Source organism: Choloepus didactylus, chromosome 3, assembly GCF_015220235.1.
Source record: "Choloepus didactylus isolate mChoDid1 chromosome 3, mChoDid1.pri, whole genome shotgun sequence".
Taxonomy (NCBI): domain Eukaryota; kingdom Metazoa; phylum Chordata; class Mammalia; order Pilosa; family Megalonychidae; genus Choloepus; species Choloepus didactylus.
Genome location: NC_051309.1, coordinates 166,835,413 through 166,847,275, shown reverse-complemented (window position 1 = coordinate 166,847,275; position 11,863 = coordinate 166,835,413). Strand labels below are relative to the sequence as shown.

Below are 11,863 nucleotides of genomic sequence, written 5' to 3'. Positions count from 1 at the left end.
GTATATTTGAAGATGATTTGAGAGTATGCCTGAAAACTCCAGCAGATTAATTATAAAATGAATTTTGACAAAAAAGAATTAAGCAAGACAGCAGGATATAAAATTAATATATTTTATATATTATATAAAATCAAAAACCTTTAGAAATTAAAAATTAAAAACCAGCTAGAAGATAAAATGGAAGAGAAAACTCCATTTACAAAGGCAACCAAAAAAGATAGACTACTTAAGAATACACCTAAGAAGAAATGTGAAAAATTTATGTGAGGAAAACAAAAACCATTGGAGTGACACGAAAGTAGACTCAAGCAAATGGAAAGCTATCCTTGTTCTTAGATATGATGCTTCATCATCATCAAGATATTCTCCCTAATTTATATATTTAATACAATCTTTAAGAAAAATCTACCATACTCTTTTTCTGGAATTAGAAAAGTTGAAATGAAAGATGAAAAATAAATATGCTAGAATTACTAGGAAAACTCTTAAAAGAAAGGGCTATGAGGGAGGACTACCCCCAACAGATATTAAAACATCCTAGACTCCAAGGGAATAGGAAGCTCTAGGATTCAGTTTGTCCTGCAAGGCAGCTGGTAAACAGCCAGAAACTGTGTGAAACAACCCTTTGGGTGGGGGTAGGGGTGGGGATGGGGGCTCCAGAGACCAGAAGAACACTGCACACGATCCAGGGAAGAGCAGAAGAAAGAGACTGATAAACTGAGGTGAAGATCTGTGAGTAGATCTCTCCACACTGCAGAGGTTGGTGCCTGTCCGGTTCCGGAGTGGCAGGCTGCCTCAGGAGCCACTTCCTGGCTGGAAATAGAAGCCCTTTCTCCCAGGAACAGGGGTGGGGGGACACAGGCAGGTACTGATTGTGACTTCTGATTAGGGAATTCGGACTGCTGGGTGCCAGCTCTGGGCATAGCTGAATTTACAGCCCACAAAGGACAGAGAGTAGCCAGCAGACTGCTTTAACCCTGCCCCTGGGAGAGGATGAAGCAGGACAGATTGAGAGACATAGTAACCGCTCAGGGCGGTGGGGATCAGGTTGCTGAAGAGTAGCTCTGCCCCAAGAAAAGCTGGGGGTGGGGGGAACTGGGCATTGCCTTCAGCTTTTGATTAGCAAATTTGGAGTGTTGGAGTCCAGCTCCTAGAACAACTACAGATGCAACCCGCCTAGGTCAAAGCAGCCGGCAGCCTCTGTTTCAAGCCCTACCCTGGAAGGGGTGAAGTGAGGCTGATTGAGAAACACTGTAACTTCTCAGGATGGTGGGAAACAGGTTGCTGAAGGGCAGCTCTTCCCCCAAAATAGGGAGGGACTTGGCCCAGTGCTGTTTGCAGCTTTTGGTTACAGAATTCAGATCCTAGGGCCTGGGATCTGAGCAACAGTTTCAATCTGCCCTGGCCAAAAGCAGCTGGCAACCTCTGTCTCAACCACGCCCCTGGAAGGTGCAGAATCAGTTGAGAAAGGCACAGTATCACCTTAGAACTGCAGAGAATAGGTGGCAGAAGAGTGCCATCTACTGGGCACGCCTGGAAACAAAGAATTGGGGAGATAGAGAAGATTGGGGTCCTTCTGGGCTTGCTCTCCAGGGTACTTCAGAACTGATCTACACTCCGTTTGTGGACCACTGGTCCTGTTTTGACTGGAAAAAACTGACTTGGGAATATCCTTTCCAGGGGGGTCCCTCCTTCTAGAATTAGTCCTGCAGGTAAAAGCAGCTAGAGATAATAAAAGGAGTGTTAAAAACATTTAGAGGCAAGTAAAAAACAAACAAAACAGATCAATATTCCTGAAGGAGGAATGGGGGAAAAATAAAACGCTTTCTCCTGGGGGTGAAATAATTGCATAAATAGTGCAGTCTCAAAAACTGTATCCAATATCCAGGGCAAGAATCAGATGGATAAGGGATGAAAACATTCTGACCAGTTAAACATGAGCTATTCTAAAGGTCTAAAACAAGTTGAAACAAGTGTCAAAGAAGAGCTTTTGCACAAAGCCAATCAACAAGAAAACCATTGACAAATAAAGAGAAACTGATTTCCAGAACAAACTCACCAAGAAAATTAAATGCCTAGACACCAGCAAAAAAGTAAAAGCCATATTAAGAAACAGGGAGATATAGCCTAGTCAAAGGAACAAACTAAAACTTCAGACAAGATACAGGATTTGAAACAACTAATCAATGATGTTCAAACAAATCTCCTAAATCAATTCAAGGAGATGAAGGAAAATATGGCAAAAGAAATAAAAGATATTAAGAAGACATTAGGTGAGTATAAAGAAGAATTTGAAAGCACGCCAAAACAAACAAACAAACAAACAAACCCAACAACAAAAACAAACAAACAAAAAACTAAGAGAATTTATGGGAATGAAAGGTAAAATAGAAGAGATGTATAATAGACTAGAGGCTTACAACAGCAGATCTGAACAGGCAGAAGAAAGGATCAGTGAATTAGAGGACAGAACATCTGAAATATTACAGACAAAGGAACAGGCAGAGAATAGAATGGAAAAAATGGAGTAGAGTCTCAGGGAATTGAAGGACAGCATGAAGGGCACAAATGTACACATTATGGGTATTCCAGATGGAGAAGAGAGGGGAAAAGGGATAGAAAGAGTGCTTGAGGAAATAATGGCAGACAATTTCCCAAATTTTAGGGAAGACACAAAGGTACGTGTCCAAAAAATGCAACATACTACAAAGAGAATAATTCCTAAAAGACCTACTCTAAGACACATACTAATCAAAATGGCAAATGCCAAAGACAAAGAGAGAATTCTGAAAACAGCAAGAGAAAAGTGATTAATCACTTACAAGGGATACAGGATAAGACTAAGTTCTGATTTCTCATTGGAAACCATAGAGTTGAGAAGGCAGTGGTAAGATAAAGTACTAAAAGAGAAAAACTGCTAGCTAAGAATTCTCTATCCAGAAAAACTGTCCTTCAAAAATGAGGGAGGAGGAAAATGTGGTTGCTCCTCCAACCACATTCCAGCTCCCCACTCCTTCTGACTCACTGCTGTTTACTCTTGCCAAGAAACAAGTCAGTCAGGAAGCCACACTGCAGCCATGGCTTTTAAGAACACCAGAAAGATGCCCTTGGAGCCAGAGGTGGAGATTTGCTGCATTAGAATCACCCTGACCAGCTGTAACATGAAGTCTCTGGAAAACATGTGTGTTGACTTGATTAGAGGCACAAAGGAAAAGAACCTCAAAATGAAGGGACTGGTTCAGATTCTTACCAAGACTGAGAATCACAACAAAGGGAAAACTCATTGTGGTGAAGGCTCGAAAACTGGGATTGTTTCCAGATGAGGCACAGTCATTCTGAGATTGTTAAGCAGATTATTTGCATCAGTATTGAGCCAGGAATAAAGGTTGAAGTCACCATTGCAGATGCTTAAGTCAGCTATTTTTAATAAACTGACTGTCAGTTGCTAAATCTTGCTGAGTTTTATTCAGAAAGCCAACAGATTTAGGAGTGTACAGGTGTGCTGTGAAATGTACTTCATTTTTCAAGAGGTGGATATTCTGTGCTGGCCTACAACGTTTATTATATTTCCTAGAGGCCACTAAACCATTTTATTCAAAACTTTTGATCCAATCACTTAAGAAGGCAGATTCTATTAACTAAATTATTTAATATGTAAGACCCTATCATTTAGTTATTATTCATAGCTGGCTGCATATTTGAGATGTTCCAAAGAAAACATAATGATGTCTTGGCATCTGAACAGAAATATGATTTAGTTGGTGTGAGGAGCTACAAGTTTTGGGAAAGGGTATACAAAATGTATTTTGTATATGGTCCTAGGAAATACTTTTTACTTAATGTACACAGAGCTCTTTCCATGTCAATAAGAAATTATGTTGGAAGATGGCGGAGTAAGTGAGGCAGAACAGGCTTCCCCTCCATGAAAGAAATTAGAGAGGGGCTGGATGATGCCCAGGACCACATTTTTGGGGTGTGACCAGCCATAGAGGGTTCCCTACAGTACAGGGAGGGGATGTGGACAAAAACTTGAGAGAGACAATGGCTCAAAGGATGGGGTGAGTTTGTTCAGGCTAGGACTGCCTCCCAGGCTGGCAGCAGCAGGCAGCTGCTGGACAAGAGAGTGAGCAGCAGCTTCCCACTCCCATACTCCTACATTGGCAGTTAGCTAGGGAAGTGATCCAGAGTCAGATAGCTGGGAGCTCCCATGAAGGAACCAGGAAGGTAGCATTGGCTCTATTCCCCAGAAGTTCGAGCAGAGTATCGCTGAGAGGTGGGGAAAGAAGAGGGCATCATAACAATGATCGGGGCCCTTCTCATACCCCAGAGATTCGCAGGCACACTGCAGGCAGGGAGTGAAGCATGTGTGATCTGCCTAACTGCTCAGGGCCCACATCATGGCCCCAGGACAGATAGTCCCCAGTGCACACAGAGAACCAATGCATTGATTTGTTCCCCACCTATTTGGACTCCACCCACCACACAGGAGAAATTTGAGGAAGACCAACTTGAGAGATAGGGAAACTGCACTCCAGCAAGCTGTAGCTAAAGAGCACCACCTGATGGTATGATTGGGAACCTGCTCTCCAGGAGGCTGTAGCTCCCAAAATTATATACAAATCCTCAAATAATCCTGCATTTCCAAAAATAACTTTATCAAGACAAGCAAATGCCGCAAAGCCGATAGAAAATTACAAACCACTTGAAGAATCTAGAAGATATGGACAAGCCAAATGAACAAATTAACAAGCTGGAAGAGACACAAAATTTGGAGCAATTAATCAAAGAAGTGCAAACAAATCTCAAAACAACTTCAATGAGATGGCTAAAGACATAAAGGAAATCAAGAAGATTCTAGAAAAGCATAAAAAAAATTTGAAAGTCTAAACAAAAAAAGCATATCTCATGGCAATAAAAGACACTGTGGGTCAAATTAAAAATATACTACAGACACACATCAGCAGATTTGAAGAGGCAGAACAAAGAATAGGTGAACTAGAAGACAGGACAATCAAATGCAAATGCACAAAAGAACAAATGGTGAAAAAAATGAAAAATTTGAAATAGATCTCTGAGAAATGATGGACAACATGAACCAAACAAACATAAGAACCATTGGTGTCCCAGAAGGAGAAGGGTAGAAGGCTAGGAAGACTGTTTCAAGACATAGTTGAGGAATACTTCCCAACCCTTCTAAATGACATAAATATGCAAATCAAAGATGCCCAATGAATTCCAAATAGAATAAATCCAAATAAATCCACTCTGAGACATATACTGATTAGATTGTCAAATGCTGAAGAGGAGAAAGTTCTGGAAGCAGCAAGAGAGAAGCAATTCACCACATACAAGGGAAACAACAGAAGACCAAGTACTGACTACTAACTAGGCACTATGGAGGCAAGAAGGCAGTGGTATGACATATTTCAGATTCTGAAAGAGAAAAATTGCCAGCCAAGAATTCTTTATCCAGCAAAGCTCTCCTTCAAAATTGAAGGAGAGTTTAAAATTTTCACAGACAAACAAATGCTGAGAGAATTTGTTAACAAGAGACCTGCCCTGCAAGAAATAATAAAGGGAGCTCCACCAGCTGAGAAAAAAAGAAAAGAGAGAGAGGTCTGGAGAAGGGCACAGAACTGAAGTGTATTGGTAAGGGAAACTTAAAGGAATAAAAGAGAGGGAAAAAATAGATCTAACAATTAAAAACCAAAGGATAGCAAGGCTGGTTCAAGAACTCCTTTCCCAATAAAAAATTTGAATGTGAAAGGATTATACTCTCCAATTAAAAGATACAGACTGGTAGAATGGATTAAAAAGTATGACTCATGGATATGCTGTTTACAAAAGACTCATTTAGACCCTGCAACACAAAGAGACTGAAAGTGAAAGGATGGGAAAAAATATTCTATGCACGCTGTAACCAAAAGAAAGCTGGGGTAGCTATACTAATATCAGACAAAATAGACTTTAAATAGAAAGAGATCATAAGAGAGAAAGAATGACACTTATGTTAATAAAAGGGACTATTCACCAAGAAGAAATAACAATCATAAATGTTTATGCACCCAATCAAGGAGCTCCAAAACTACATGAGACAAACATTGGCTAAACTGAAGGGAGCAATAGACACATCTATACCACTCAATACACCACTCTATACACCACTCTCTTCTATAGGGAGAACACGCAGACAGAGGAGCAACAAGGAAACTGAGAATCTAAACAATATGATAACTGAATTAGACTTAACAGAGTTATATAGATCATTACATCCCAAAGTACCAGAATATACATTCTTTTCTAGTGCCCATGGAATGTTCTCCAGGATACATCATATGTTGGGGCACAAAACAAGTCTTAATAAATTTAAAAAGATTGAAATTATTCAAATCATATTCTCTGATCATAATCGATTGCAACTAGAAATTAATAACCACCAAAGACCCAGCTTTTTTGCAATTATATGAAGGCTAAACAACTCACTCTTAAACAAACAGTGGGTCGAAGAAGAAATTGCAAGAGAAATAGGTAAATATATAGAGATGAATAAAATGGGAACACAACATATCAAAACCTATGGGATGCAGTGAAGGTGGTGCTGAGAGAGAAATTTATGGCTCTAAATTCATATACCAAAAAGCAAGAAAAAGCTAAAATGACAGATATAACTCAACAACTGGAAAGGCTAGAGAATGATCATCAAACTAACCCTAAAGTATGTAGAAGAAAAGAAACAACAAAGATTAAAGCAGAAATAAATGAACTGGAGAACAAAAAATAAATAGAATACATAAAACCAAAAATTTGTTATTTCAGAAGATCAACAAGATTGACAGAACCTTAGCTAGACTGACAAAATCAAAGAGAGAGAAGACCCAAATAAATAGAATCAGAAATTAGATGGGGATAATTACTATGGATCCTGAAGATATTTTTAAAAATCATAAGAGGATACTATGAACAACTGTATGCCAACAAGGTAGACAATTTAGAGGAAATGGACGATTTCCTGGAAAGACATGAGCAAAATATACTAACCCAAAAAGAAACAGAAGACCTCAACAAACCAATCACAAGCAAAGAGATCCAATCAGTCATCAAAAATCTACCTACAAATAAAAGCCCAGGGCCAGATGACCTCACAGGGGAATTTTACCAAGCTTTCCAAAAAGAATTGACACCATTCTGGTTCAAACTCTTTCAAAAAATTGAAGAAAAAGGAGCACTACCTAACTCATTTTATGAAGCTAATATCATTCTGATACCAAAACCATATGAAGATACTACAAAAAAAGGAAAACTATAGGTCAATCTTCCTAATGAATATAGATGGAAAAGTCCTAAACAAAATGCTTGCAAATCAAATCCAAAGGCACATTAAAAGAATTATACACCACGACCAAGTGGGCTTCATTTTCTGGTGGTTCAACATAAGAAAATCAATTAATGTAATACAACATATGTTGGAAGCAATGTAGTTATTTTAGGTTATTTGTTTTTCTTATTCCTTTGTTTTGGTTTTGTTTGAAATGGTATTTCTTTTATTGTTTGTTTTTTAATTTTTTGATAAATAAAAATTTTTATAAAAGAGCAGACTCTTGGAGCTGAAATCTAGAGTGCAGATGAACAGGAGATAGGAAAAGGATAGAGAGTGGGGAGCTGATGCTTAATTTGTATAGAATTTTTAATAAGGATGATTGTAAATGTTTGCAAATGGATAGAGGTGATGGTAGCACATTACTGTAAGGATAACTATCAAAGCACTGAATTATGAGTGTGGTTATGGTTGAAAGGGGAAGTTTAGGGTTGTGTATGTCACCAGAAGGAAAGCTAGAGGTAAAACATTGGACTGTATAACACAATGAACCCTGTTGTGGATGATGTCTGTAGCTAATTGTACAAATATAAGAAGGTTTTTTCATGAGCTAGAACAAATGTAGGTCACTATTACCAGGTGTTAATAATAGGGTGGTATGTGGGGGGAAATACAACTAATGCACACTATGGACTGTAGTTAACAGTAACATTGCAATAGTCTTGCATCAATTGTAATAAAGATACTATACCAATGCTAAGTGTCAATAATAGAGGGTATAAGGGATTGTGTTGTTGAGCAAGGAAAATGTTTTCAGATAGGTTGTGGTGATGAATGCACAACTCTGTGATTATACCAAGAGTCAAAGATTGTACACTTTGGATGGATTGTATGGTGTGTGAATAAAACTATTAAAAAAATACTACAAAGCCTCTATAATTAAAAGAGTGTGGTTCTGGTGCATTACTAGACTAATGGACTAGAATAGAAAGTTCAGAAACAGACTCTAGTACATACAGAAATTTAGTATATGATAAAGGTGGTTATCTCCAGTTACTGGGACAAACACAGACTTCGAAATAAATGGTGGGGCCTCCGCCTCCGCTCGTGGTTGTCCCGCCAAGGCACTGTCGCAGGGGCTTCCCCGGGAGACGGCCGAGGCCTTGGCCTGAGGCTTAGGTGCTTGCTGTGGGCGCCAGTCGCGCTGCGAGCTCAAGAACCTCATACTCACCGGCTTCTCCCACATCGACCTGATTGATCTGGGTACTATTGATGTCAGCAACCTCAACAGGCAGTTTTTGTTTCAAAAGAAACATGTTGGAAGATCAAAGGCACAGCCCCGACTATAATGTGGAATTTTTTCGACAATTTATATTGGTTATGAATGCTTTAGAAAACAGAGCTGCCCACAACCATGTAAATAGGATGTGTCTAGCAGCTGATTTCCCTCTTATTGAGAGTGGACCTATCACTTATCTTGGACAAGTAACTATTATTAAAAAGGGTGTGACTGACTATTATGAATCTCATCCTAAACCAACCCAGAGAACTTTTCCTGGCTGTTCAATTCGTAACACACCTTCAGAACCTATTCATTGCATTGTTTGAGCGAAGTGTTTGTTCAAACAATTGTCTGGGGAAGAAGATGCTGATCAAGAAGCATCTCCTGGCAGAGCTGACCCTGAAGCTGCCTGGGAACCACTGGAAGCTGAAGCCAGAGCTAGAACATCTAATGAAGATGGTGACAGTAAATGTATTTCCAGTAAGGAATAAGAAAAATCAACTGGATATGATCCAGTTAAACTTTTTACCAAGCTTTTTAAAGATGATATCAGGTATCTGTTGACAATGGACAAACTTTGGCGGAAAAGGAAACCTCCAGTTCTGTTGGACTGAGCTGAAGTACAAAGTCAAGGTGAAGAAACCAATTCATCAGATCAATAAAATGAACCCCAGTTAGGTCTGAAAGATGAGCAGGTTCTAGATGTATGGAGCTATGCAAGTCTTTTTTCAAAGAACATTGAGACTTTGAGAGTTCATGTAGCAGAAAAAGGGGATGGAGCTGAGCTCATATGGGACAAGGATGACTCATCTGCAATGGATTTTGTCACTTTGCTGCAAACTTCAGGATGCACATTTTCAGTATGAATATGAAAAACAGATTCGATATAAAATAAATGTCAGGAAATATTATTCCTGCTATTGCTAATACTAATGCAGTGATTGCTGGGTTGATAGTATTGAAAGGATTGAAGATTCTATCAGGAAAAATAGAGTGTAGAACAATTTTTTTGAATAAACAACCAAACCCAAGAAAGAAGCTCCTTGTGCCTTGTACACTGGATCCTCCCAACCCCAAATGTTATGTCTGTGCCAGCAAGCCAGAGGTGACTGTATGACTGAACGTCCATAAAGTGACGGTTCTCACATTACAAGATAAGATAGTGAAAGAAAAATTTGCTAGGGTAGCACCAGATGTCTCAATCGAAGATGGGAAAGCAACAATCCTAACATCTTCAGAAGAGGGACAATCAGAAGCTAATAATCATAAGAAGTTGTCAGAATTTGGAATTAGAAATGGCAGCCAACTTCAAGCAGATGACTTTCTTCAGGATTATACTGTATCGATCAACATCCTTCATAGTGAAGACCTAGGGAAGGCTGTTGAATTTGAAGTTGTTTGTGATGCCTCAGAAAAAGTGGAGCCCAAACAAGCAGAAGGTGCTGCCAAAAGTATAACCAATGACAGCCATGATGGAGCTCAGCCTTCCACATTCACAGCACAAGAACAAGACGACATGTTTATAGTTGATTCAGATGAAGAAGGCCCTTCAAATAATGCTGACATCAGTGAAGAGAGAAGTCGCAAGAGGAAATTAGATGAGAAAGAGAATGTTAGTGCAAAGAGGTCATGTACAGAACAGACAGAACTTGATGATGTTATAGCATTAGCTTGAACAGAAATGCCTCTGAACAGAAACTTCTGATTGCATTAGGTCATCTGGGCAGAACCAGAGTGTTTGTTGGGTGCTTTGTTCCAAAGGGGAAAAAAAAATACTACACCAATGACTTGAAAACAATTCTGCTCCCTTTGGAAGCATTCATTTTGCTAGAACTATTAAAAACATTGCAGTATGTTGTATAAAAGTAGGAAAACAGTTTTCAAACCCTTTGAACAAAGTGTGTGCATAAACAGTGATGAAATGAAACAACACCTGCATGTTGCCTTTTAATGTAAATACCCTTAGGTATCATTTAATAGTTTTAAAATATGTGGTTTAGTAAGGTTGATACCAGTTATAAATATTATGCCTTTATTTCTGGTTAGAAGAATTATTTTTAGCCTAGATCTAACCATTTTCCTACTCTCAACTGACTGAAACAGAGTTCAAAAAAGTATCAAGTACTATGCATTGAAACATTTTTAAATGTTAACTGGCACTATGTATATTACTGTAAAAAATGTTAATTTACTCATGTTTTCAGCTTGTACTGCCTGGTATGTCTATGTAAGAAGCTAATTTTTGTGTATTGTTACAGTTTTAGGTTATTTATATTTGATGTTTTGTAAAACTCAAATACAACTCTAGTGTACTTATGGACCAAATAAACAGTATCTACATACTTGTTATAAATAAATAAATAAATAAATGGTGTTGGAACAACTGGATAGCCATTTGGAAAAATGATAAAATTAGATCTATTTCTCATACCATATACAAGAATAAACTCCAAAATGGATCAGAGATCTAAATGCAAAAAATGAAATCATGGAAGTACTAGAAGAAACAGGTAAATCCTCTCTAATCTGGGAGTAGGGAAAGAGTTTCTAAATATTACTCGAAGTCCACATGCAATTTAAAAATCAATAAAATTGACTACATAAAATTTTTTTAAAACTTCTGCATGGCAAAATATACATCATAAGTAAAGTCAAAGACAATTGATGGGTTAGGAAAAAATGTTTGCTAAAAAACCAAAATTCCTATAGAACAATAGATAAAATACATGAACAGACAATTCATACACACATACAAATTTTAAAAATAGCCCTTAAACATGGAAAAATATGCTCAACACATAAAATACATTCATAACATAAAATAAAAGAAATACAAATTAAAACTACACTGATAGAAGATAAAACAAGGGACTGTATACCATAGTGAACCCTGTGGTGGGTGATGTCTGTGGTGAATAGTACAAATATAAGAATGCTCTTTCATGAATTATAACAAATGTATGTCACTAGTACAAGGTGCTAATAATAGGGTGGTATATAGGAAAAATACACCTAATGCAAACTATGGACTGTAGTTAATAGTAATATTTTAGTATTCTTTAAATATAAATAAATCTATAGGGAGAGAATTAGATTAGGGGTTATAGTGCTGGGGAAGGGTAGAGGGATTGAGAGGTGACTGCTAAAAGGAATGGGGTTTTCCTTTTTGGAGTAATGAAATGTTCTAAAATTGAGGTGATGAACGCACAACTCTGTAATTATATTAAAAGTGACCATACACCTTGGATGGATTGCATGGTATGGGA

General features: G+C 38.1%; 2 pseudogenes; both read left to right on the top strand.

The window, feature by feature from the left end:
* The first annotated feature begins 3,077 nt into the window (after positions 1-3,077).
* LOC119528875 lies at positions 3,078-3,412 on the top strand (annotated as a pseudogene).
* A 5,033-nt stretch (positions 3,413-8,445) lies between these two features.
* Positions 8,446-10,272, top strand: LOC119530519 (annotated as a pseudogene).
* Positions 10,273-11,863: the final 1,591 nt, after the last annotated feature.